Raw genomic sequence first — 25632 nt, 5'->3', positions numbered from 1 at the left:
CCTTTGCCCACTGTTGAAAGGCAACCGCTTCTGCAGCAGAACTTGGGGGTGGAGTGTAGTTCAATTTTTGGACATTCATCTAGATTGGCAGATGCCTCTCAGCACCCAGAGGATACACATGCCCTTTTAGAGCAATAGTGGGAATCCATGGGGAATTCTCTGGATTATCTTCTGAAGCAGGTGCTCTATTTATTGGAAGGACCAGAGGGACATCCCCTATTCCTGAAGGTGAATGATGTTGCCCTTTATGCACATTTTTACACATGAGAGAATTATTTTTATGAAGCAACCCATGCAATCCTGCATGCACACAACAGATCAGCAGATCTGAAGGCAATGCAGAGAGGGTTTTACAGGATTCAGATCTGTGCCAAGCACAAGGTGGGGCACAGCAAAGCAATGCTTCTTCTCCTACACTGGTTAAAATAGAAGTTTACCAAGGAGGCAGCTTCAATCTCTCCTTGCACTGAAGGGAATAGACCACAAAAAATTGTTGCTGGTGTGAAAACTGAAAGTCAAGGGAAAATCTCAGTTGAGGTCTATGTTTCATGCTGTTGATATTAACAATAAAAGGAAATTCCAGGAAGAGCAGGGGGCTGGGCTGGATTTGGTCCAACAACCTTGCCAGCTCTATAATAAACATGGTGGGAATACCCACTTCATGGGGAGCACTTTGCTGAAATTTCTGGGACCCGAGGAAGTTCACATAATGTCGCTGCATCCTGTATGTGAGTGAGCTATGGTCCACTTAAAGAACATCTGCAAAAGATGCAAAAGGACACAGAAAAAATTGGCCGCTCTGCAGCAGGTTGAGGGTGATCTATTCACCTGCTGACAAATGACAAATCCACTCAGAGAAAACCTGCAAGTGCTTCCCAAGAGGCTGACAGGCTTGCAAACAGCTGGAACTAAACTCGCCACCATCAGTGACCATGCTGGAGAGATCCCATGGCTCTGATGAGTGACTGGGCTCATGGATTTGGCAGCTGGGAAGAGAGGGGATGCTGTCTCTGCCCTGGCTGATTAACCCACCCTATCATCTGAACTAGGTCCCACACTTGCCAAGAGAAATCAATAGATCTCAGTCAAAGTGAAGATGTCTTAGTCAACACCCAACTGATAACTGCTGTGCATCCCTCTGTAAAGCCCCAGAATGTGGTTGCATGCTAAATTCCTTAGATATCTGGAGATATTTAGGATCCTGAGTCAACAAAGAAATTGTAAGTTCACTCTGTTTCTATATTTCTAAGGAACAAGGGGCTTGAGCATTGAGAAGACCACTGAATACCTCTGGTGAAGGCAGGGCTGCCCATCCATGTGTAGCAGCCACACTCATACTTTGGTTCACAAGGGCATGAAAGGCACTGCAGTACTGGGAAGAATCAGATAATGTTGCAAAAGCTTCCAACCCTTTGGGCTCAAAGATGTTGACAGTGAACTGAATTCCTATCTGGACTCCAGGAATCCCTTCAGTTAATGCACAGGGCTACATATGGACCAATGCAAACTGCCTAATACATTGTGGGGCAAAAAATTCTGAAACAAGAAATGTGAAAACAACTGCTGTTCTGGGAGAGTCTTCCCTACAGGAAAAGCCTTACCTCATTCAAAATAAATGAAGTCACAAGGTATATGCCATCCTTGATAAAGCACCTTTAATGATGCTTTTCCAGGTGACAGAAGAAGAGCTTGATGCTATAATATTACAGTCCAAAGAATAAGAAAAAGAAAACTACTTTCTCTTCTATGGTGGAAAACTGTTTGCCCCCTTCCAAGTCTGCTTTCTTTGTTTCTCTGATGTGTCTGCATGTGATGGTATCAGAGAACAGCATTTAGTCCTTCAAGGTGACAGTATATTGTCCTGGAAGACTAGGATGAAAGACAGTCTAAGAAACATTTAATTAATATCTGTTTCTCCAGATAGCAAAACAAAATATGGGAGGCCTGGACTCACCCTCAAACTTAGGTCAGCATGTTCCCAACTTAACTGCCACTGTTGAGAGCTTTACCTTGAATAAGTCAGAACCAGAGAACTAATTCCCAGTGATGACTAGCACAAGCTTATCTCTCTTACATATTTTGATGGACTGTGTCAGAATCTGAGAAATTTGCTTCTCTGTAGTACCAGGTGAGGTAAAACCAACAATTCCTGCTTGCTTGACATGGTGAATAATCACTAGAAATAATGACGAAGAAAATGGAAGCCTGAAACTCCCATTTGTTTCCACAGATTTTTCCCTCTTCAAGAGCACTGGTTTTGGCAAGAAACTTTGTCAACAAGAGGTATTCTCTGTGGATCTCAATGCACAGTGCTTGTGCATCTTCTAAGTACAGACAACCGAGGGGACAGCTAATCCTTCCAACCCAGTCAAAAAGAATAAAAGAATTGGTGAGGAAGAGGTATAGGAGATGGTGAGGAGCTCTCTTGCTCCTCGAGATGCTCTTGACAGGAGGAAATAGCACAAGCCAGCATGTATTCATGGATAAATGAACTTCTTCCTGCTTCAGTTTCTTGTCTGTCGTTGACCTTCTTGCTCTAGCCAAAAGCTGTGCTATTGACACAACACATTGTTCGTTCCATCCTCCCGTGCTTAAGAGCAACCACCCCTATATTTAGCACTCACTATTTTGCATTGTGCTGCAACAAGCACACGTCCTGCCAGGCACACCATGGGTGCTCCAAGGCGGGGCTCTATGATTTTGGGTGGACATTCCCTATTTTTAGCTATCAGATGGCGTGTGGATGTGTTGGTTCATCATAATTTTTTCCATGTGACAGATCTGGATGTAGTTTATAGCTCTCTATGATGCAAAGCCCCATGCATTTTCCCCCCAGGCATCAGGTGGATGGAGGAGGGGAAAAGGGCTGACAGCTGTGTTATGCATGAAAGCTGGGTAAAGGAAGAGACAAGATGAATCTCCCAGGAGGTGTTGTTTTGGAGAGAGTTTAGGGGAATATCTCAGTGCTTGAGTCTTGTGCTAGAGCATTCATCTTCTTATGGGATCATTTGGATTACTAGGAAGTATCTTGTGGGATGGTTGTTTCATGGCTAATAAGAAGATATAAGTTGATCATCAAGAGTGAAGCCATCTTGTCACTATGGTCTTTCTGGTCTCTTTTACTGGGATCTACTAAAAAAAAAAAAAAAAAGAGATGGCAAGTGGGTGAGATCCAATCTGATTGGACTGACCCAGCTCCAGAGAAGATTATCCCACCATGATTATTCATTAACTGCCATGGATTAATCAGAAGTCCAAAGCTAGGGAACAAAGAACAGGAATGGATGGCTTATTTTTCCAGTAGGGATGTGATGTGTTAGGTTCCAGCCTCTTTTGGGCTTGTTCAGATCAATCTTTTCTGGCAACAGGGTGAATAATGATGCCAGTAGTAATTTATGCAGCTCAGCATGAAGAACTGCAGAAGGATGTTCTAGTTTGGAGCAAGTAACTGGGAAATTGGGCAGCTCTCATTTGATATTGGAAAGTTTAAATGTAACTGCATATGGCAAAAAGCAGCTTGGAAATATGTGGGTCCCAATTAGCCATTAGACACCTTTGTATCAGTGGAAAAAGCAGAGTGAAATGTCATCACTGCACTCAACCGGAGTCAAAGAAAATAAATATAAGTTTAGAGGTTTGGGGTTTCTAAAAAAAAAAGCCTAACAACATTGGCACTGAGTAAATCTCTGGGGTGTTGACCTCTTGCATGATGTACACAATGCTGATCCCCTCACCTCGACTGGATACAATGGGACTGGAAAAGGTAAAAGCACCAGGAACAATCATAGGCCCCCAAACAACCTCTGTAAGCACTGCCTAGGGAATAGACTGGGACTGCATTGTCTGCAAAAGAGAAAGCAGAGCAGGAGAACAGTCTCTGGGCCACAACACCCGTAGCGATAGGGGTGGGAGGAGGCAGGAGCGTTCGCTCCTTCCCGTAATCTGGGAGCTGGGCGGCATCTCTCACCGAACAAAAGCCGGGCAGAGTGCAGGTGTGGCTCTCACTGCCTCAGGATGCTTTGGAAACCAAAAGAGTGAATAAGTAATAATAATTTTAAAGAGGATTTTTAGAAAAATCAGAAAAACATGGTGCTCTAGATAGCACCCTTGTGCTGGAGTTCCTGCGGTGTTCGTTTATCATTGCAATTCTCATGGTCTTCCCTAGGAATATTCCTGTCTGCCTACTCTCCCTCTTTAGCCACCTCTCATTAATTGTAGGGCACAACAGTGATCTAGACCCAGCTTTGCTTTTTGCTCATAGAATGATAGTATCATTTGAGTTGGAAGGGACCCTTAAATGTCATCTAGTCCAACTCCCCTGCAATCAACAGGGACACTTACAGCTCCATCAGATGCTTCGAAAGCCATCCACCCTGACTTTGGATGTCTCCAGGGACAGGACATCCATTTCCTCTCTGGGCAACCTGTTCCAGTGCCTCACAACTCTTATTAAAAAAAAAAAAATCTTCCTCATATCCATTCTAAACCTTCCCTCTTTTAGTTTGAAACCATTTCCCCTTCTCCTATAACAACAGACTCTGCTAAAGAGTCTATCCCCTTCTTTCTTATAGCCCTCCTTTAGATACTGAATGCTGCCATGCCTTGGGGAACGTGACAGTAGCTGGGATCTGACATTGAAATGAAGCAGTGTAGCATCATGTCAAGAAAAGGAGACAGGGGAGCCCTGACAGACAGTTATTTTGAAGTGAAGCCAGACAAAAACCTGAAGAGATTATGTCCCCAGGGTTGTAGGGAGAAGATCTGGACAGGCTTTTCCCATTGGGGATCAAAAGAAGTTGGTGTTATCAAGGAAGATGGCAGGCAGACTTCAGTCTGGAAAAAAAAAAAAACAAAAAAAAAACAAAAAAAAAAACTAACAAAAACAACCACCACACAACAAAGTGTAGAGATTTGGGGCTTTGTTTAGAAAGCGACTAGCAAAGAGAGTAAATAGGCTTTCAGTTCTCCTAGCACGATCCCTTCCCTGCTGGGGGGGTGCAGGAGTCTTTCTGCCCTTGCCCTCCCTGGCAGCTCTGCATCGCTCCCTTTCAGCTCAGCCCCCAGACACAAAGGCAGAAAAATGCCAGGAATTTCCCAGCACCCTCCCTAAAGCCACTTCCATCTCACTTTCTTCCCTTCACCACCTCCTCCGGCTGGGAAAGAGGAATACTAATAAGAAAGCAGGGATCTTCAATAGGCCCCTTGCCTGGTCACTTGGAGGGTGAAAGCTGAAAGGGCTGAACGTGACTAACCATAAGCAATGAGGCTTCTTCACATCCTTGCATGTCTTGTTGTTGCTGCTTTGTTGTGTTTTTCCTCCCCCAATTTCTCCCCCGTGCTGCTTAGCACTGAAAAATTCCTCTCGGCCCCTCGCTCTGTTTCTTAGAGTCAGGCTGCAGCTCTAACCGCTGCTGGGTGATTAGCATGTGAAGGGAGAGGGGAAAACAAAATCTGTATTGGTTACTGGTGGAGCAGGAGCAGCTGTCTGGATGGATACCGGCTTGTGTGTTATCCTCAACGCCGTTGATCTCTTCCATTGTGAATGTTTTCCTCTGAGAATAGGCCAAATGCTAAGAAAAGTCAGAAAGCAAAGTGGGGATGAAAGTCGGAGCAGGTGGACTGTTCTTCATGGGGGAATAAAAAACAGATCCTTATAATGTTTTATTATTTTTTTGGGGGGGGGGTAGAGCTTGGAGTGGGTGGAGGGGAGGACAGGGACTTCTGCTGTGCTGTGTTGAGGATGGACAGCAGGAATAAAAGGATAATTTGTAGAGCTGACCTCAGTGGGAGCAAGAGGCACAACACAGAGCCCTTTGATGCAACGAGACTGGGGGTGAAGGAGGTGGTTTGAGCTGAGAGGGGAGAATCATAGAATCATTTATGTTGGAAAAGGTGACTAGGATCATCTAGTCCAACCATCAGAAGATGCAGCTGCTGTTGCTTGGGTTATGTCCAAACTCTGTGCCCCGAATAGAGGGACTGCAGGGATAGTGGGGTAGAGAACCATCCTTTGAACTGTCCCCTAGGAGAGAAATCCAGTGGAAGATGCCAGCCTGGAAGGGGGACTGTGTCTATTTTGCTCAGCCTTTCCGAGTCCCATTGTAAGAAATGGCTTTGCTCAGCCCAGTGTGATGAGCAGCAGAAGGATGCCTAGCGCTGGTGGACAGGCAGACTCTCACTGCAGTAAATACAGCCTGAGGCTGGACACTGATTCCAAAGGGATGTGCCACTGGAATGGAAAACAGAATCTGTTTGTTATTTGTTATGAGGCTGTGATGGGAACGCCAGTGCCTCTGGGGTGGGTATTCCCTGCAAGCACCAGAGCTCAGCCCCTCCTCCCCTCGCTCCAGGTGTTTCCTTTTCTGAACTCGATAATGAAATCTATGAGCGTGAGCCAGTTTATATTTAGTTTCCATCCCTGCTGGCAGGGGTCTGCTGGTGCCTAACAGACAGCAGCAAAACACTAGTAGTGAGTGTTCACATCCTAAGGTTTACGTGCTGCTTCCTATGTGGTGAGAAGAGGTGGGGTGTGCAGAATGGGACAAGGAAGGACAAAGACAAACCTCTCATCGTGCCATTAACCTCTCATTTGAATCAACCCCCTCATGAGATCCAGACTCATGTTTTAGGACTTGTCTCTGGCTATGCAGACTAATCCCATATAATGTCTGGTATTTGTGACCTGTCTCTGCTCCCTTTGTGAAGAAGTTCTTAGCCGGTGCAGGTAATCCTCCACTTTCCACTCCTCTTGGTCCCAAGCTGATCACTGCTTTGGACTACACCTCCAGCCACCCACAGTGGGTATGATTCAGGTACCCAATCATGTATTTGTTGGACCATCTGGGTTGTCTCAGTGAGGTATCTGATATTTGTAAGCTATCTATATTCCAATTATCTTAGAACTCAGTTGGTACTACAGCTCCACGTTTGCGCAATTGAGTTGAGCCCTAGGGCTCTGTTAACAATCACAGAAGCTCACAAGAAGCCACGCAAATGCAGGTGTCTTCATTTTGTTATGAAAGGTGCCTGTGGCCAAGGGATCCACCTTGTGATGTGCATCACTTACATGGCTGTTCGTATACGACAGGACTCAAAGAATCGTGCCCTATTTTGGACAGGGTAAGAAAGACCATCTGCAATACACAAAATGACACTAAGTATTTCCTTTGTGACACCTGGAATTTTCCCCCAAATTCTACTCTAGTGCATAATCCTGCTTATTTTTGCTACTTTACAAAAGGCAATACTTGTGTGCCACAATAACCTGTTTTGGATAAGGTCAGAATATAACCTAGGCAGGCCAGTAGCATACTCTATATCAACCACTGAAGATGATGGCCTTGTTCCTGATGGTATTGTCTGCACATTCCCAGAGGTAATGTGGGAAGAGGATGATGCACGCCTTTTAGATTCTGGTAACTTATTCTCTCTTACAGTCTGCTTATTCTGGGAAGATGTGTAGGGTTGAAAACCACTGACTTAGAGAATACATAGCAAGAATTTTTTCTTCTGCATCACTGGGTAGCATGAATCTGCACTGAGCACCATTTGAAATCAAATCTTACAAAATCCCAGTTCTTGCCTGTGGAGCAGTTCTTGCCTGCTCCACAAGCAAGTTTGAGAAACTGAATTCCCAACACATGTAAAAACTCCGAACCTACTGTTTTCCCAAGACTTAGGCCCCAATGGCACTGAACTGTTTTTGGAAAACTGTTTCTAGGACATGCCGTGTTTCCAACTTCAGCCTATCAGCATCTTGTAGGATATTTTGAGCCCCAAAGCCAAGCAGGACAGAGAGTGAAAGCAACTTCTAAGAAGTGGATCCTTGCTCTTAGATAACTCTCTATCTTTTAGGACTGTCTCTGTACGTTTAATTAGAAACATCATTGAAATTAATGGACGTCAGACAAGAGGCTTTTGGTATTTCTAGAATACTTGTGACACTGAAAGTCATCTTGAGTGACGAAGATGAATTTACTGGAAATAGGGCTATGTTTCAAACCCTTCTAGAGGCAAGCTAATTCCTCACAGTTACAGTGACTTCTGTCATAGTGGATCTTAAAATAAAAGACTGATGGCTCAGGAAGTTTGACAGTACTGGCTAGGTCAGAATGAAATGTACTTCAAAAGTTATTCAGCACGTGTTTGGTGCAATGGTAACGTGATGCCTGTGTGCCTCTTCATTTGCCAAAAGAAGTACTATATGTTGCCATATTGATCTGTGTACTTGTATATCTGCAATAAGCTCATGTTAAAGGTTATGGTACTCCACTTAAATAATTAAATGGTACCACGTGGTTTTCATGGCCAAACAAAACTGTTGTAAGATCAGATTTGAATACTGATGTGTTTTCAAGCAAAACAACTATCTATAAACTCCAAAAGGCTCATCCAACAGCACTGGGAGTGTAATCAACTGAGGAGTTTGAGCAGCAAATCTCCTATCTCTGCCTGGAATTAGCTGTCCAACTTTGAGCTGATGCTTCACTAGTTGCACAGTGGAACTCCTAACATCATCTGACCCTCTGGAGATATCTTACAGATAGTTTCTCCTTCAGAAGTCTTGCTGTGTGCATGGAAATCCACTGACAGTCAGGCAACCTTGTGAGCCTGAAATGGTATACTCATACATAATATACTCGTACATAACTGCAGTAAAGCACTGGAACTGAGATATTTAATTTTATAGTAAGCTTAACGTATCCTTTATTGTTGTGAGTTCTCAGGGCCTTTGATTTTCCCCTTTATTCACAGCTAACAGCTCCTGTGTTACCATCTGTCCCGCAGCCCGCGAGCTGCATTGTTTGTCTGTGGGCTTGAGGGCAATGTATAATGCCAGCTGAGATGTATTTTTGGCAAGGGCAGTGACGTTTAAAGGAACATCGTTCTTTATGATTTCTATAGATACTTCCATTAAAAATAAACTTTTGTTTAACCGAGGCATTCACTATACTTTCACATCCTCTTGAGAGCTGGAAAACATAATGAAATGCTTTGTTAAATGAGGCCTTTGTTTTAGTGGATATTAGTGGATACAAGCTGCTTGAAAGAAACTTCAAACTGAAATGTAATCTCTGGAGTTTTCTTCTGGGATAAATTGAAAAGATGTTCTTTCTAATGTATGAGTACATTAAAATAAAAGAAACACTGAAATATCAACACTTTCACAAATTTTTATTAATGAAATCAAATAAAAATGTATGAGGAGAAAAATAATTTATATCCATTTATACGTCCCATGTTTGAAAGGACAATCTCTCGACAAACTCAGGCAGAGGCAGAAAGTAAGAATGAGTTTTAGATAGCCAATATGGCTGAAAAGTGAACTGAGGAGAGAGGTTTGGGGAAAGTTGCTGAAATAACTACAACAGCGTGGCAAATGGAGGCAAGTAAGTTCAAAGTTCAGAGGAATCAAGACATAACCTTTTTCAGACTCCTGTAACGTCCTCATGATTTGACACCCTGCCTTGAGGAAAACTTTAAGAGGGAAACACGGAGACATCTTCCTGCTGCCAAAGAGGTGAGTGAGATGAGGTCTTCCTGTATGGGTTCTCTTTTCTTGTTTTGGACACACAAAGAATGAGGGCCACAAAAAGGTGATGGGTGAAGGTAGGCTGCTATGATTCTATGGGATGAAGCATGTAAACTGATGGATTAACAGCACATAAATCTCTTGGGAGTTAAAAATAATGTGGTCAAGCTGTGCCGAAAATATGGACATGTATTTGGAATATCTAACAGTGGGAGTCTTGCAAGGAAAAATTGTAGTTTGCCATGGAGACAAGCTAAATAAGCAGAGCTTTCCTTCTGGGTTTGTTATGTGTTGTGCAATCCAGGTGAAACATGTGCCCTCTTGGCCTTCTCTTGCTTGTAAATTGAGAACAGTGAAGTTCAGTCTTGTGGTGAGTAGTTTGCTATCCCAGCTGCTGCCCTGGAGTTACAGAAGCACAAAGTGGGCAAATCTTTGAAATTGCCCTTCTAACAGACATAGGAACTGACAGACACCATGAGATCTGTCAGATGGAGAGGTTCTGGGGAAAGGGGTAAAACCTGGGTTCCATGGGATGGAAAACGTAAGAAGAAGGGGACAAAACTTGGTTAAAGGAAGAGTGAGGCAGTAGCCAATAGAGTGGACATTGGTCACCAAACTCAACCAATCTAAACATCTCTCATGCCTCCTCCCATGAGGACGGAAGAACAACACATCCATACTGGGGCAAGAAGTAAATCCTGCTGCTGCTTCACACCAAAGTTCCTTTGCAGGAGTGGGTGAAATAGATTTGGGAAGAAATATTTAAGCCTGGCTCCAGGAGCTGCTGTGCTGCCCTGATACAAGGGAGCTAGCTTTGTGCCAGTGGATGCAGGAAACTAAAAGGGTGTAATTCAGTATTGTGTTGTTCTTCCAAGCATTGTCACCAAGTGCTGCAATGACCTGCCCCTTTGCTGGAACAGGCTGTGAGCCACCAGATGAGGAAAGCTGAACCCAAGGGTCTTGGTATTTCATTGTGATTACTCATACGGCAATGATTACTCATTATCTCCTTACTAATGCATGAGGCAGGGATTGGATCTCCAGTGAGTGCAAAGGTGGATATTAAAAGCAACCAGAAGTCAGGTTCATAGCAAGCATCTTCACTTCATTTGCACAAAGGGAAAGCAAACAGGCACTGATGTTATACTTCTGGCAAATAGCACACTGCCTCTGTGTTTCTCCCTGAGAGCCCTACATCAGTCTAGGTAGTGGGGGAAAGTGCTTAAAGACTTTTATTTTTCCTAAATGGTTGACCATATCTGGTGCTGAAGACTCAACTTTTCCTTCACAAAGCATTCATATTTTAAAATTGCTCAGATACTATGTATGAATTCAGACTATTCTGCCTTCAAAAGATACTGAAGAAAACTTGACATGGGATCTGGAGGAGCAGGATATCTGTGATCAGTTTGGTCTCCCAGGATCTTCCAGCATTCAGATAAACGTACAATAAGCCTGCATTTTTGTCCCTTGTCTTTATAAAAGCTGACTTAGGCAAGTGGCAAAAGGGAACCTGTGGGTATTCAAAACCCTGACTGCTGGAGTCATGCCAATGAGCTGCCATTACCGTTTCAAGAAAGAAAGAAGATAAAGACACTGTTTTAGATGTTGTGGTAGCAGACTGAAAATGGATAAGGCTGTAGTTGTTACAGATTCCAACACTTTTGGGTGAAATCCTGAGGATTCTTTTGTGAAATCAAAAGAAAATAAAAAATAAAAATTAGCCCACCTTACGTTCCTTTGGAGTCCAGGTGAGGAGTCCAGATGAGTAATGATGACCTTATAGTTGGTACAACAGCAAAGAGAGATGGGGAGGTGAAGAGTTGGCTTCATGAAGCCAAACAGTTCTGCTGTAAGGTAGAAACAAACCTGTGATGGAGGTCATGCCTCAGAGGTGTGATCTGGCTCAGAGAAGTTCTCAAGGAGGTATGAAGGCCCTGTTCAGTTGATAAGCCTCAGATGTGCTTTGATGACCAGATAACTCAATGCACATATCTGAACAGAGGACTAATTGTACTTATTTCCTTCCATGCTACCAACCTACCTAGCTGTGAGGAAAGCAATCCTCCTCCTCTTTTTTTTTTTTTTTTAACAGCATACTATTTCTTCACAGATTTATAACTGTCTTGGATTTGCCTTCATAATCCTGATGCAAAGCCATCAGACCTGTGGAGTGAATTATTATCTTAATTGGGACACTCTGCTTGGCTCTGCTTCCACAAGCTGATTCCAGCTATGGCAAAAAGAGGAACACATGTTTGGGGAAAAAAATAAAAGCTGGAACAAATGGATTTGAAAGCCAGGCTGGTTCTCTCTATAGGGATGTCAATCTCCTTTTGGCACTGTCCTCTGTGGTGTTTTTCCAATCCACTTCAACTCTTTATTTGAAGGCTGAGACAACTCAAAGAGCAGTCACAGAGAAAATTTCATAATCCATCATCAGAGCACTGAGCCTCTTTCAGGGATGAGAGGCCTACTTTGACTTCTGTCTTTCTCTGGGTTGTATGGGACACCAAGCAGATATCATCAGACATAAGTGTGCTTATTCTAAATAGCATCAACGCAGAACAGAAGAAGAGGGTTGTGGCTTTGGTACATGTGTACATCACTTATCCGAGTCAACCTCTAATGAGTCTCTGAGGTTCTTGAATTCTCCTTCCAGTTGCTGAGTTTCAGTGGAAACTTCTTGGTTTCTTTGAGTTCTCTAGCTTTTGACTATAACTGTCTGTGACTATTGGACCTACGACATTTGTACATGGGGTTTGTAGAGCTCCTGTCAATGTTTTGTTACTAAAACACAACAACTTGTTCATTCTTACCTTTTAATCAATTAATAGTCCACAACAATATTATTCTTCGAATCCTTTCTGAAAGACTACTAAGAACTCTCCCATTTCTGTGACATTGTCTGGATTCAAATACAAGACACAACTGTCACCACTAAGTGGGTTTAATTCTGGATTGTTCCCACCTCCCAGGTTGTATTTGAATATAAGTGAAAAATAAATCAGGTGTTTGGCCTGTAACATTTAAAAAAGGCAATCCAAGATTTTCAAGACAAACCTGCCACGAGACTTTTATTAAATCTACACATTGTGTCTTTGTAGGTTAAGTGCAATGCAAAGAAAAGCTATCCAGCTATCTAGGACATGTGTGGACACCTAATTGCTCCAGTGGGAATCCTTCAGATGCAGGCACTGCAGAGGAATGCCATGGGAGGGAGGGAGCTGGAGAAATTACCTTCATGCCAAGGAGCTGAGTCAGTGTGGAGCTGAGATTCACTTACAGGAGGAACTGGTACATGGTGGAACTGTTTAAATATAAAATCCCATCCGTGTCAATGAAGTAGGAGAACATAAATTACGGGGAGTATAAGGAGGGGAGGGAAACTGGCACATGGCATGGCAGAGCACTGAAAGGCAGATTCCAATCTGAATGCAGACCAGAACCTCCTTGGGCTGAGCTTTCGGGTGCTGTAATAGGCAGCAGCATCAGGGCTAGGGGAAAGGAAGGAACTCAGCAGTGTGGAAAGAGAACAGATCAAAAATCTATCCTTGTTCTTGTTCAAACTGATCCATATTAGTGGCAGTAAACAGGAGCTCCAGATATGCTTCTCTGAGAGAGCATGAGATAGTCCTACCCTGTGTAGATGCAGAGCCAGATTCTGCATTTGGCTACATGACAAATCAGGAGCAAAGGCTGAGTTACACCAAAATCAGAATCTGGTCCTAAGCAAATGATGAGCAGCATGGACAGCAGCATCATTCCTTCCAACATCCTTTCAGCTCAGTTTTCCAGCCAGTGTATGTTTGTTATGTTAGGTTTTGGGCCTGCATCATGGGCCAGATGGCAACCTGTGGATGAGATGGTTGTACTAGATGATCTTAGAAGTCTTTTCCAACCTTAATGATTCCATGATTCTCTGAGAAGTCTTGCCTGCCATGGTGAGGAAAAGATTGCTGACCTCCACTCAGTAATATCAGTGCTGGATGGGTGGTTGGTAAAGCTGTCATAAAGGCAGCTCGGCTAACAACTTGCTGTCTGGGAAAAAGTTAATATTAACCAAGCATGGAGCCCTGCAAAACATTGAGAAAAACAGCTTTAACTCCAAAGCAAGTGGCTGATACTGTCATTAGGTATTCCTTAACTGTGTTCTATGGTATTGAGCAGAAAAGCTACCCTTAAAAGTGAGTGTGCCTGATTGAAAGCACTGCAATAAAAGGTTATAGATGCAGCCTCTTTTTACACCGCCACAAAACTGTGTAGTTCTATTTATATGGAAATCAGTACCCTGTGCTTTCTTTGCCTCAATATTTACTTGTAAGTTCTTTTCTTAAACCTCCTGCAGTTACCTGCCTTGTAGCAAGGATAAAGAGTAACTACCAAGAGCAGGAGAGAATCAAGTCAGGGAGCATGAAGGTAAGCTAATGTAAAAGTCCTTGAAACCAGAGGGAATCCATGGGAATGAGAGATGGCCAATGTCATTGCGAAGTTTATGAATAACCCTGGCAATGCCGGAAGTTTCATGATGGAAAAAGGCATCTCTTAGAATGTCCCAAATTGGAAGGGGCCCATAAGGATCATCCAGTCCAACTCCTGGCCCCTTGCACTTGGTTTCTGAATAAATCTCCATAAATTTTATTATGGAAATGAAATGTTACAGGGAACTTTGTGAACATGTGGTTTAGGATGATGCGGTTGATGTAGGGGAAATGGGAGAGTTCTTGGTAAAATCTTTCAACAAAGGATACAGAGAATGAAATTCTTGTGGGATGGATTACTAATTGATTAAGAGGTAAGGAACAACAAATTGCTGTTTTGATAGTGAAAAAAATTGACAGGTGAGACCTGCAGCAGTTTCCAGTGAGGGCTGTGTTCTTCAGTACACTCATAAATCATTTGGAAAAGATTGACAATAAAGAAGCAATAAAGCTCACTGATGATGCAGAATTATTAATGATAATTGTGACTAATATTCCATCAGAAAATGCAGGAGCATCTCAAGCTCTTGAGACAACACGCAACAAAGAGACAGGTGAAAATGTGTGTTAGTAAATGCAAAGTAAGGCAGCCCTAAAGGTTTATACACAGACATAGTCTCTGGGGTAGTTATTTCTTCTCAGAAAAGGGATCTTAGCATCAGAGTGGATAATGTCAGCTGAAAGCTCAAGAGAATTGAATATTAGGAATTACTGGAAGGGAACAGTGAGCAGAATAGAAAGCAACATCATGGAGCTACTTATATCTGCGGTGTATCCATACCTTTTGTATGTCACTGTTATAGTTTCTGTTCCAGAACCACATTAGGACTTACAATAGAGGAGGAATAGAGAAGGTGTACTCACTGTTATTCATAACACAGGAACTAGGAAGCACTGAGAAAAAATGACTACTGAGTCAGATGAGAAAACAAGAGAAAGGAAATATTTCATCACACATGCACGTATTAATGCAATTCCTTATCTCTGAGTCACCAGGGTGGGATTCATCTGACTGAGCTGTAAGAGTGGATTCATACACTTGAACTGTGCACCTTTCATGCTGGGGGCCATTTTGCAGCTGGAGACCAAGGCTCCAATTATGGTCAGTGGGACTACAGTGAGAGCTGGCAGGCATATGATTCATCTCATCCACGGTAGACATTTCTGTTAGCAGAGGATGCATCATGCCTTTTCATCCACTGACTGTATTGGTCAGCTCTTTAGTTTGTGCAAAAGGGGTCGAGCATTGCTAATTGTAGATTTGTGGATGTCAACCTTAAGATAGCTAAACCCCTCCAAATGCTGTACTGGTTTGGCAGCAGAATGGATTTGCCTGCAAACAGTGCTCTCATTGTGGCTTGGGATTGTCACTCTGAGAGGAGGATGAAAGGCAGGCTGAGTTCTCATTCCCCTGTGATTGCCATGATGACAGATTGTCCAACACCTCAGGTTGCTAGGAAAAAAATTCAACTTAAAACCATTTCTCTTTCTCCTTCCTTTCCTCAACTCCTTTATTCTTTCCCTTCCCTTCCCTTCCCTTCCCTTCCCTTCCCTTCCCTTCCCTTCCCTTCCCTTCCCTTCCCTTCCCTTCCCTTCCCTTCCCTTCCCTTCCCTTCCCTTCCCTTCCCTTCCCTTCCCTTCCCTTCCCTTCCCTTCCCTTCCCTTCCCTTCCCTTCCCTTCCCTTCCCTTCCCTTCCCTTCCCTTCCCTTCCCTTCCTTTTTCCAGTGGGATGAAGTTAAAGCACAACACACTCCATTCTGTCTGGTTTATGGTCAGATAAGAGCCACATTCTGACTCTGGACGGTTAAAAGGGAAGATAACTTGCTTCCATGGATGTGTCTAAGAAAAGGATAAATTATCTCTTTTGTGGGCTCTTTGTTGCTCATAGTCCAATTCAGAGCTGTATCTTTGGCACAGCATACACATACACAAACAGAATGAAATGCTGTTCATCACAACAGGACACTGCCTTTCTGACTGGAAGGTACTCACAGCAAATGTCAAGAGAAAATGGATGGAGATATGAAGTGCAGAAAAAGAGGGCCAGTGTTCTTCTACTGCTTTTGATATTGTTCATAGAAGGGGAGGTGAAAAATTATGCTAAAAGAACAGAAGTGTTAACGAGATAAGGAAATCTAGCAATTGGTAGCAATGCAACCCATCATATGACCCCAAGTATGTGCCTATGTGAATGCCCTGTGCCAGCCCTGCCAAATTCAGGAAAGACTCAGTAAGACTACACATTGAATTTGTTAATTACTACAGGTCGAATGATGGGTTGATGAGAGAAGTTTTACCCACTTATAATATCATAGCTTGCTATAGTTACCACTAGTTACCCTTCCTTGTTTTCCTTGTTTTTTGTTTGTTTGTTTGTTTGTTTTTAATAACTTTCTCAAAAAATAAAAACATTTCTGAACACAGGTCCTTCCCAGGGCTACTGGGAAGGATATGTCCCTATTAAAGCAGATGATTCACCCTAGTGAAAGGTCTTTGTCATCTAACTATGTCTTTGTTAGCCTCCAGTGTTCTTTTAACCAGTTCCTGACAAGAAGGTAGATAAGCATGAGGGTCAGTTTATGATAAGGACTTGAGACTTTGCTTCCCCATCATCTTTACCAAACAAATGGATTTGCTCTTACAAGAGCAGTTAAGACAGACATTTCTTTTTAAATGGAAATTATTTCAAACTGAAAAAATATTCTGTCTTGTTCTGCCTAGTGAGTGTTTCCAACAGTTGCATTGCAAGTGACTTGCAAGTTCTCCTATAGTCTTGGTATGTCAATCAGAAGTGGACCTTGTGGAGTTTCTCAACCTTTTCCTTGTGGCATGATTAATTCTACAGGCCCCTTAGAGAACAGAACTTCTGTCAATGAGCTCAAAGCACAGACAAATTGAACTAGTGTATTAAACACAAATACAGCAAAAGCTGGAATGAAAAGTCACCACTTCTTCAGAAGATGATCTTAATTGCTCAGTGGCCAGCAGGAGCAACATTCACACCATCAGAAGCAAAAGATTTTAGAAGAAAAATCAACACAGTGTGGCCTACTAACAATACAAAGTGGAGGTCCACTGGGATGTTTTATTCATCATCTTACTCGAGACACTGGGAACTAAGAGGCCTATGCTGTCCCTAGGAAGAATCTGGGCAATTTCTAAGAGTTTTCTGTATGGAGTTCCAGGAACCATGTGCTAGCTAGCCTGGCACAGATGCTTTTCAAGAATAGTCACTGAAAGCTTTGCCTACAGTGCCTACAGAACAGACTTTGCCTACACAGACAGAAATAAACTTTAACTTCTGGACACCTATATTCTCTCTATCAGCAACACCTACTGTTGTCCTCATGGCAGTTCAAATGTTCTCTTAAGAACAGAGTGGAGGAGTAGAGGTCACTCAGCTCTGGCCAGGTATGGTCTACTAAGAGTGCACACACCTTGAGTAAAAGGTTTTTATAGCAAGTAATAATTTCCCTGCTGAGCTCTTCTGTATTGCTATGAGCCACAAGGAGATATTTCACAGGGTACAATTCCAACCCTGAACTCACTTTCTCTGCTAGCTAAGCTGTTCAGCAGGGTACCATCCTCCATAAAGGCAAAGATATGGCATCTTGACAGATCATCTGGGTCAGCATTATGTTGTGAGTGAGGATGGAAGAAGCTGAGACATCCAGGTTCTGTCTGAGCTGTCTGTGACCAGACAGCTGCCTGCTTGCTCCAGGAAAAGATGCCAAGACAGGTTTAAATATCTTTGCATTTGCATGCATGGCTTCAGACTGCATGGGTATGACCTTAAGGTTTTTTACATCTTGGGAACTGCTGAGCTAAGCCCTTTCAGTGGCCCCAGTCCCTGGAATATCTATGTAACTGCCAAGGGAAATCAATAGAAATAGCCAAGTTGTGGAGCCAGACTTCTGTTCAAAATGTTTTTTGCCAATGGGACTTGAGGATGAAAGAGGCTCTAAGTATTGAATACGTCATGCCCATGATGAAAGAGCTGTCTTCAGAAGAGGCCACTTTATCAGTGCCCAACTCCATTTCCTCTGGGCATATGTTCTTTTACCAGTCCCTTTGATCAGAAAATGCCTGCCTGTGGACTCAGATATCTTCTGATCTGCATCGTCCCACCGGAAGAGGAGTTGTGATCCATAAGATGGAATTTGGTCTTTATGTATCAGGGATGGAAACCATTATTTCCTTGGAAAATGACAACTCTGCCTTCCAATTGGAAACGGACTGTCCCTGGCTTAAAAAGACTTACAGGATCTCTTATCAAATATCTTCAAAAGCTGTGAAAGGAAGACTGGGAAAAGCCAGCCAATTTCCTCTGTTTTTATATTAACTTTTTTGTATTTTTCAAGTTCTACTCTACAGTTGGCTTGAATTAATATGCAGCAAGGCTGGTTTTTGCTGTTTTAGTGCATGTGTACTTTATTTGATTCCCGGAGGTTGCCTCAGACTTGTTTTCTCAGAAAGGATTGAATTGTTTATTGATCTTTGCTATTGTTCAGCATTAGTGTGCTTGTCTGATGCAAGTTCTCATTTCTCGCTTTGCTGCTACTGAGGATTCAATTAAAAAAGAAAAAAAAAAAAGGCAAACCATTTATATTTCCTATATTGAAGCAAAACAACAGCACTGACTCAGAGTTGAACAAAAAATGAAAATGGTTCGGATATTACAGATTAAGGCTGGTGATGAAAGACAGAAGATACATAACTGTACTCATCCCTACACTGCATTGCAAAGAGGCTGCAGGATTATTGCCTCTTCACTGCACACTACAGCATTCTTCAACTCAGACTAGTTGTTTTGCTACATCTCTGTGCATCATTTTTTCTAAATCTACACTTCAGAGTGACAATGGAGATGTCTCAAACTGAGTGTATGCTATCTAATTCTCCAAGCTAAAGCTCTACACTGGAGGGGATAAAGCAGACTGGGCAGGATCAGGTTGTCCAGTGGAAGGAAGGAAGGAGCATGTAGCCACAACTCTTCTGTCCTCTGTTAAGATCACACCCTTCTTGGTAAGTCTTGGAGAAGAGGCTGTGTTGCTAACATAGTCCTTCTGACTCAATGACCATCTGAATCCAGGGGAAAGCTGAGCAGTGGAGGTCAGATGCTCTTGTCAGACTAATTAACATGGTGTTTTCCTATGAAAACATGAGTAGTTTCATAGTACTCCTATGTCCAGAGTAGTAGATAAATGACTCTGTGAGAAGATTATCAATCCCTGAAGAGTGCATATTTTGGGCATTGAGGTATGTGGATGAGGTGGAGGGTGGGATTCTTCTCTATAAGACATCGATGAGGCATATTGATCTGTACAGCAAGACCTGCCAGCCACATCAGGCTGTCTAGACACTGAAAGAGCAAAATAATAAATGAAACAACAAATCAGACAATTGGGAACGATTGAGCGAAGAGAAAAAAGGAAGAAGGGGGTTAAGAGAGAAATTCTACAAGTAGCATGTGAAACAATTGTTTTTTACCATGTATAAGTGCTTGAGTCTTCCTTTTCCTGATGATGATGTAGAGGGCTTTTCTCTCATCATAACTGTTTCTCCACAAGGGATAGCTTTCTATTTTTTAACAGCTTATCCTAATATAGGTTTCTATTCATGGAAGCTTCTTCAATCACAAGTAATCCGGAAGGGTTACTCCCTCTTAGGCTCTTCCTTTGCTTTTTGGGCCAACACCACCTACAACTACAATGTGAATGGCTTTGTAGTGATACCAGATCTATCAAAATGATGAAAAAAAAGGAGTGTTTCTAACTCCTTATCATCAGGCTCACCCCTCAGTCTTTCAAACAGTTTCTTCATCCACCATAACCTCTTCCTTTGATGCTTTTATAGTAGGATGCACTTTTTCCTTGGATTTTGTGCTACCTTCCATTTGAGGGATGAAAGAAAAGATCCAGACACGGAATTGAGGCTCAGAAACCCCAACTGCATATCCTCAGTCCAGTCTGATGGGCTAAACAGGCTGAGAGGCTGTAGAAGGGAATCTTATAAGAATGTATCTTTGAGTTTTACTTTCCAGCAAGCTGGCTGTCCTTGTCCCTACAGACAGGAACAGAAACATCTCTGAGAAGCCATAAACCTAAAGACAGCTCTGCTTCATCTGGCTGCTCACTCATGTACACACATACACATTCATATGCACAAACTCACAAACACACATACATTTGCACATAGTCTTCACTAGAACCACAACTTTTCAGATTTTCTCTTTGGAAATCAGAAGTTGTCTCCTGAAAACTTTAAGTTAAAGAATTCAGCTTTTTTTTTTTCTTTTTGGTTGAAAAACATCCCCCTCTCCCCAGTATCTCAGTAAAACAAACAAACAAAAAAACACATTGAAAAAAAAAATCACTACAACAAAACCTTTTCACCAATAAAACCACCGCAGCAACAAATCATTCTTCAAGAACCATCTACACATTTTCAAGGGAAACGTCACTTCACATTTTTGAACATTTTTGACAAAATTCTAGGAAAGAGAAAAAATCAACTCCTTGACTAGTATTATCCAAAGCTCAAAGCACAAGAGCTTGAAAGCCTACAGGAAACCTTCAGAGATAAAGGTCACCCAGACCTCCCATGCAGGGAATCAAGTTTCAAGTAAGTACAGGATTTATGGTGCTCTGCACTTTTGTAAGGATTAGGTAAATGCCTTTTCACTCTGCCCCACAGCCTACACTGTGCTCTGCAGACTACTGGTGTTTATATTCTGGTGTGATTTGCAAACTCCAAACCTAGATTGTATTTCTTGTGATTGGTATTGAGGGAACCATTTAAATTTCTTGGAAGAAACAAAACAAAGCAGAATAAAACACAAATGAAAAAATCCAACACCTGTAAAGGATGAACACAAGATCTGCTTATAGGTATCCCTGATTTGTCAGCCGTTACCAATTGTACCTGTGTAGTGGCTGATTTATTTGCTTTCCTTGCAGTCATTTCAAGGGCAGCTCTCTGATCTCCCGTGGTCTATCAGTAGCCTTCTCATACCTCAGACTGTGCAATGATGGTTTGAAATATCTGCTTTAACACAGCAACCTTCTGGTGTGGTGAAGCATGGCAGAAGAGCAGGTTCAGTAAGGGCTGCATGAGAGAAACCATAGAATCATTAAGGCAGGAAAAGATTGGTAACATCATCTAGTCCAGTGGTCAACTCATCCCTACCAAGCCCACTAACCACATCCCTCAGTGCCACATCTGCCCTTTTCTTGAACACCTCCAGGGATGGTGACTCCACCACTTCCCTGAGCAGCCTTGCCAATGCCTCACCACTCTTACCTAAGAAGAAATTTTTCCTAATATCCAGTGTGAACCTCCCCTGGTACAACTTAAGGCCATTTCTTCTCATTGCAGTAGGGAGTGGATTATGAGGCCCTGATGAAGTGTGGAGCTTATGGATAGTGAAGATACTCAGTACAGGGGATGAGAGCAAGTGATTGCTGGAAAAGTAGGGAATAGTGCTCTGCCTTACTAAAACATTTAAGGAGTGTTGCCTAGCTCACAATCCAGGAGGTTTTAGCTATATGTGAGCTGTGTAAGTGAACTCAAGCACACTGGAAGATTCTTGTATTGGGAAAAAGCTGCAACAAGAATGGGATATGGGCATTTTCACTATGGCCTCACACCATCCTCTGCTCTGTGCCTGTTCCGCAATATGTCAGATGAGCGAGGCTGCAGCTTGTCCTCCAGAGCTGCTAGTTGAGATCCTGGTTGTGATTTCCCCTCAATTTTTTTCTTATACTTTCCTTTTCCAAGGCTCCTGCAAATCACAAATATTCTCTGTTAGCCTTGACAAGCAAGCCTACTGGAATGGGAGATCCCAGTGATGACAGGGATGATTTCTGTGCCTTTGTACTTCCAGGACTCCACCCCCAACACTTTCTTAGTCACATCCAGGAGCAGCTGCACTTTGACCATTCTTTATTCTTTTCCTTCAGATTGTTCCCCTCTTCCTCTAGCTTCACCCCTTCCCAGGAAGGGCTGTTTGGCTTTGGTGGAGCAGCCTGACTCTCTGTAGGAGGAAAGCTGATAGAAGAATGACTGTAACAGATCTCAAGGGAGGGGACCGAGTGGGACAAACATATATAATAAATACTTTCTACCAGATATTCTCCAGCTTCCAGTTATTTTCAGTGGTATGTCTAGCTAGGAGCTCCCAAGGGATCTCTCAGTACTAATCTTCTAAGGTGTGAGATTAGTCATTCCAGGTAGAGATGCAATCTCTTAAGCATTCATAATTAATAATATTTATTTTTTCACTTCATTATAGGATGCTGGAAGGTAAATTCTCTTCATCACATGGGGGGAAAGGTTTAATTAGGGCTGACACCAGGAGAATGTCTGGGTGATACTTCTCAGAGATCTAAGCTGTGTTGACACGTGGTTCTTACAATTTCATCTTTAACCTCTATCCTCATGGAGCCAGCTGGGAGATGAGGCTGGAATCAACCTTTCCCTGATTTAGAACACCCACAGCTATCTGCTTATCTATTTAAAGGGAAGTTCTCTTAACTTTTTTTTTTTTTTTTTTTTTTTTAATTATAGTGATTTCATGCAGCTGTTGGTATCTCCCTCCTCCTCCTGTTAACACAAGATCCGTATGGAGGGTCTCTTTTCAAGAAGACAGCTGTATTTTCTCATTCTCTCAGTTAATGAGGGTGTGAGCTTCCACTACAAAAGATGTCAGAACTCTCAGTAGGTTCCAGGCTGAACAGCCATCTGAATAAGAGGTCTGTAAGGAAAACAAGCTTAGCAGCAAGGGTGTTCATAGTGGAGCCTTATTGGATGTTTCCAAATAGTAATAGTAGTTTATTACACCCAAAAAGATGGAACACCTACCTACCAGTTTATTATCCACATTGACTGTAGCTGTGATGTTGGTACTTCCAATCCCTGGAAGTAAGCATCTGAAACAGGAACTGGATCTAATCATCCCCATAGACTTGTGGTCAGTACCTGAGTATAAAACAAGCAAGATGAGTAGTAAAAACAGGCAAATAAACCTACATCACTGGCTTCTTTTTCCATTTTAAAATAATATAAGCTCTTCCAATTTTCTCCTGCAGTAGTGTTTGCAACAGTGCAGCACTTGACACTATATAGAGCAATTAAGACTTCGTATGATGGAGAACAGAGATAGCAGCAAGAAAAAAAGCAAACCCTTCAAGATTGTATATCCTTCGATAGCCTGTTGAAAGGGCAGGTACTGAAGCAATATCTGGACCATATTTTTAAACTCAAAATGCACCCTGATCTTAAGAACAAATTCATCTCGCATTGCCCTCTAGGGCAAGTGGGAGCAGAATGTGATCCATGTGCCCAGACAGCATCAAACTCTATGGCAATGCTCTATGAAAGCTCAGAATGGGGAAAGTGAGTTAGAAATCCCATTGATGATGTTTCCAGCAAATTCTGATGCAATACGGTAGTGTTTGCTGCTCTTCTTCATTCACAACTATTTTGTACGTGGTCCTTGGTTTTTATTTATATAGGTGAAGAAACAAGAATTCAAGGCCAGGCTGGATGTGTCTCTGGGGAGCTTGGTCTAGTGGTTAGTCAGCCTGCTCACAGCAGGATGGTTGAAACTAGATATTCTTTGAGGTCCTTTTCAACCCAGGCCTTTCTGTGATTCTATGATATTTACCCTGGAGTTCCTGACACTGTGTTCCTCTATCAGTGATTGCTCCAGGAGTTAGGACTCTGGTTTTGTGATATTCTCATGGACTCTGCTGATGTCCCTCTGCCCTTTTTTACTACTGTGGATGTGACTTTTGAGAGCAGTCTAGTTGGAACACTTCAGATGGATGCCTGCTTCTGAAAATTGTTCCCCTCATGAATAAAACAGGTGAGTTTTAGAAATATTCATGTTACTAGTGTCATTCCGTGCAGAAGCACTTGGCTGCTTCAGAAAAGGGGCTGCACTTTGAAGCTGAAAAGGTTTGGTTTTCTGCACAAGAATACAGAATGTTACAAGGAGAGTATTTTCTCCATGAAGACTCAGGTGGGAAGGTGAGCGGTGTTTGCATCTGGCTCTGCACCTGTCAGTCCTCTGCAAAGGCAGAGCTCTGTCAGTGAAAAAAGCTTTGCTGGTAAGGGAAGCACATTTCCTTAGGGAGCAAGCTCTTGGAGTGATTCTGTAGTGTTTATGGGTGGGTTGGCAAGCTCAGAGTCATGGTTTGTTGAGTACCTTGGAGTAAACTAGCACTGCAACTGTGCTGGTGGCAGAGAATCACTTGAACTACAACATTCCCTGGGGAGCACTGTGCAGTGTCAGGCTCAAGGCCTCTGTCATGCTCTACTAGGTGCAAAGGCTTTGAGCCGTGTAGCCTACAGGTATCCCTGCAACAGTGATTGAAGTGGATTAATCTGAGAAGAACTAGATGACCTTTGAGGTCCCTTCCAAACCAAGCCATTCTATGGCTCTATAATTCTATGCTGTTTGCTTGCAGGCCATTTTGAAAGATTCAGACCTGTTGTGCAGAACACTGTGGGACATGTGGAGCTGCTGTACCTGACATGTCAACTGTGCAGAAGGGCAGGAGCTGGATGCCCCTCTAGCAGGGATTCCATTGGCTAGATTGACAAGGGCCACCTCTTGGACAGATCACAGAATTATAGAATCATGGAATGGTTTGAGCTGAAGGTCGTCTAGTCCAACTCCCCTGCAATGAAGAGGGGTACCGACATCTAGGTCAGTTGCTCAGAGACTGGTTCAGCCTGACCTTGGATGTCCCTAAGGTCGGGGTGTCCACCACATCTCTGGGCAGATATTACCTCCTTACTTGCTCATTAGAAGTTTGTGGTCTTGTTCCTCTCCAAATCTGCCAAAATTAAGTAACACATGCATGTGCCATGTCCTCTTGGGGAAAAGTTACAGGAATGATTCTCATTATGTATATGTATATGTATGTGTATGTGTGTATGTGTGTGTGTGTATGTGTGTGTGTGTGTATGTGTGTATGTGTATGTGTGTATGTGTATGTGTGTGTGTGTATGTGTGTGTGTGTATGTGTGTGTGTGTATGGAAAGTCTCTTAAATTGTGCAATGGGAATAGTATCCAGTTCTTCTGAAACCTTTATTTTCTTTAAGGCTGGTACAAATATGATTACCCTTCTGCAGAGTGGTTTGGAAGATGAGAACTTCACTTTAACACAGAACTTGCTCAAGAGGAGATTACGTGACTGCAGACTCCTCCAGGTCTCCCTTTCTAATGCAATTGGTTTTCAAAAGCTCTCCTCCTCCTCACATGTCCTGTTGGGGTTAAACACCTCTGAGGAGGCTGAAGGGAGGAATGTTTTTAATCTCCTTGATTTATTAAAATCGTCCAAAGATAGCCAGCTGTAACAGATAAAACTGCTGCCCTCTGCACTTTAGAAAGATCCTCCCCAAACCTGTTCTGCACAGAAAGTATTGGCAGTGGCTTAGTGACCTCTGGGATGTGGTGGTACCTGCCTACCCATCAGTGGTCAAATGCAGCCCTGGCCAACTTTCAGCAGGGCTGCCTTCTGGCTCTCACGTTCTCCAATCTCTTTGCTCACAGAGATGCCATGGTTTCAGTGGGGTTAGGCACTGAACTTGCTGGGAAAACTGCTCC

The sequence above is a fragment of the Lagopus muta genome, chromosome 1 (assembly GCF_023343835.1).
Source record: "Lagopus muta isolate bLagMut1 chromosome 1, bLagMut1 primary, whole genome shotgun sequence".
NCBI lineage: Eukaryota > Metazoa > Chordata > Aves > Galliformes > Phasianidae > Lagopus > Lagopus muta.
Note: the sequence above shows the minus strand (reverse complement) of the source record.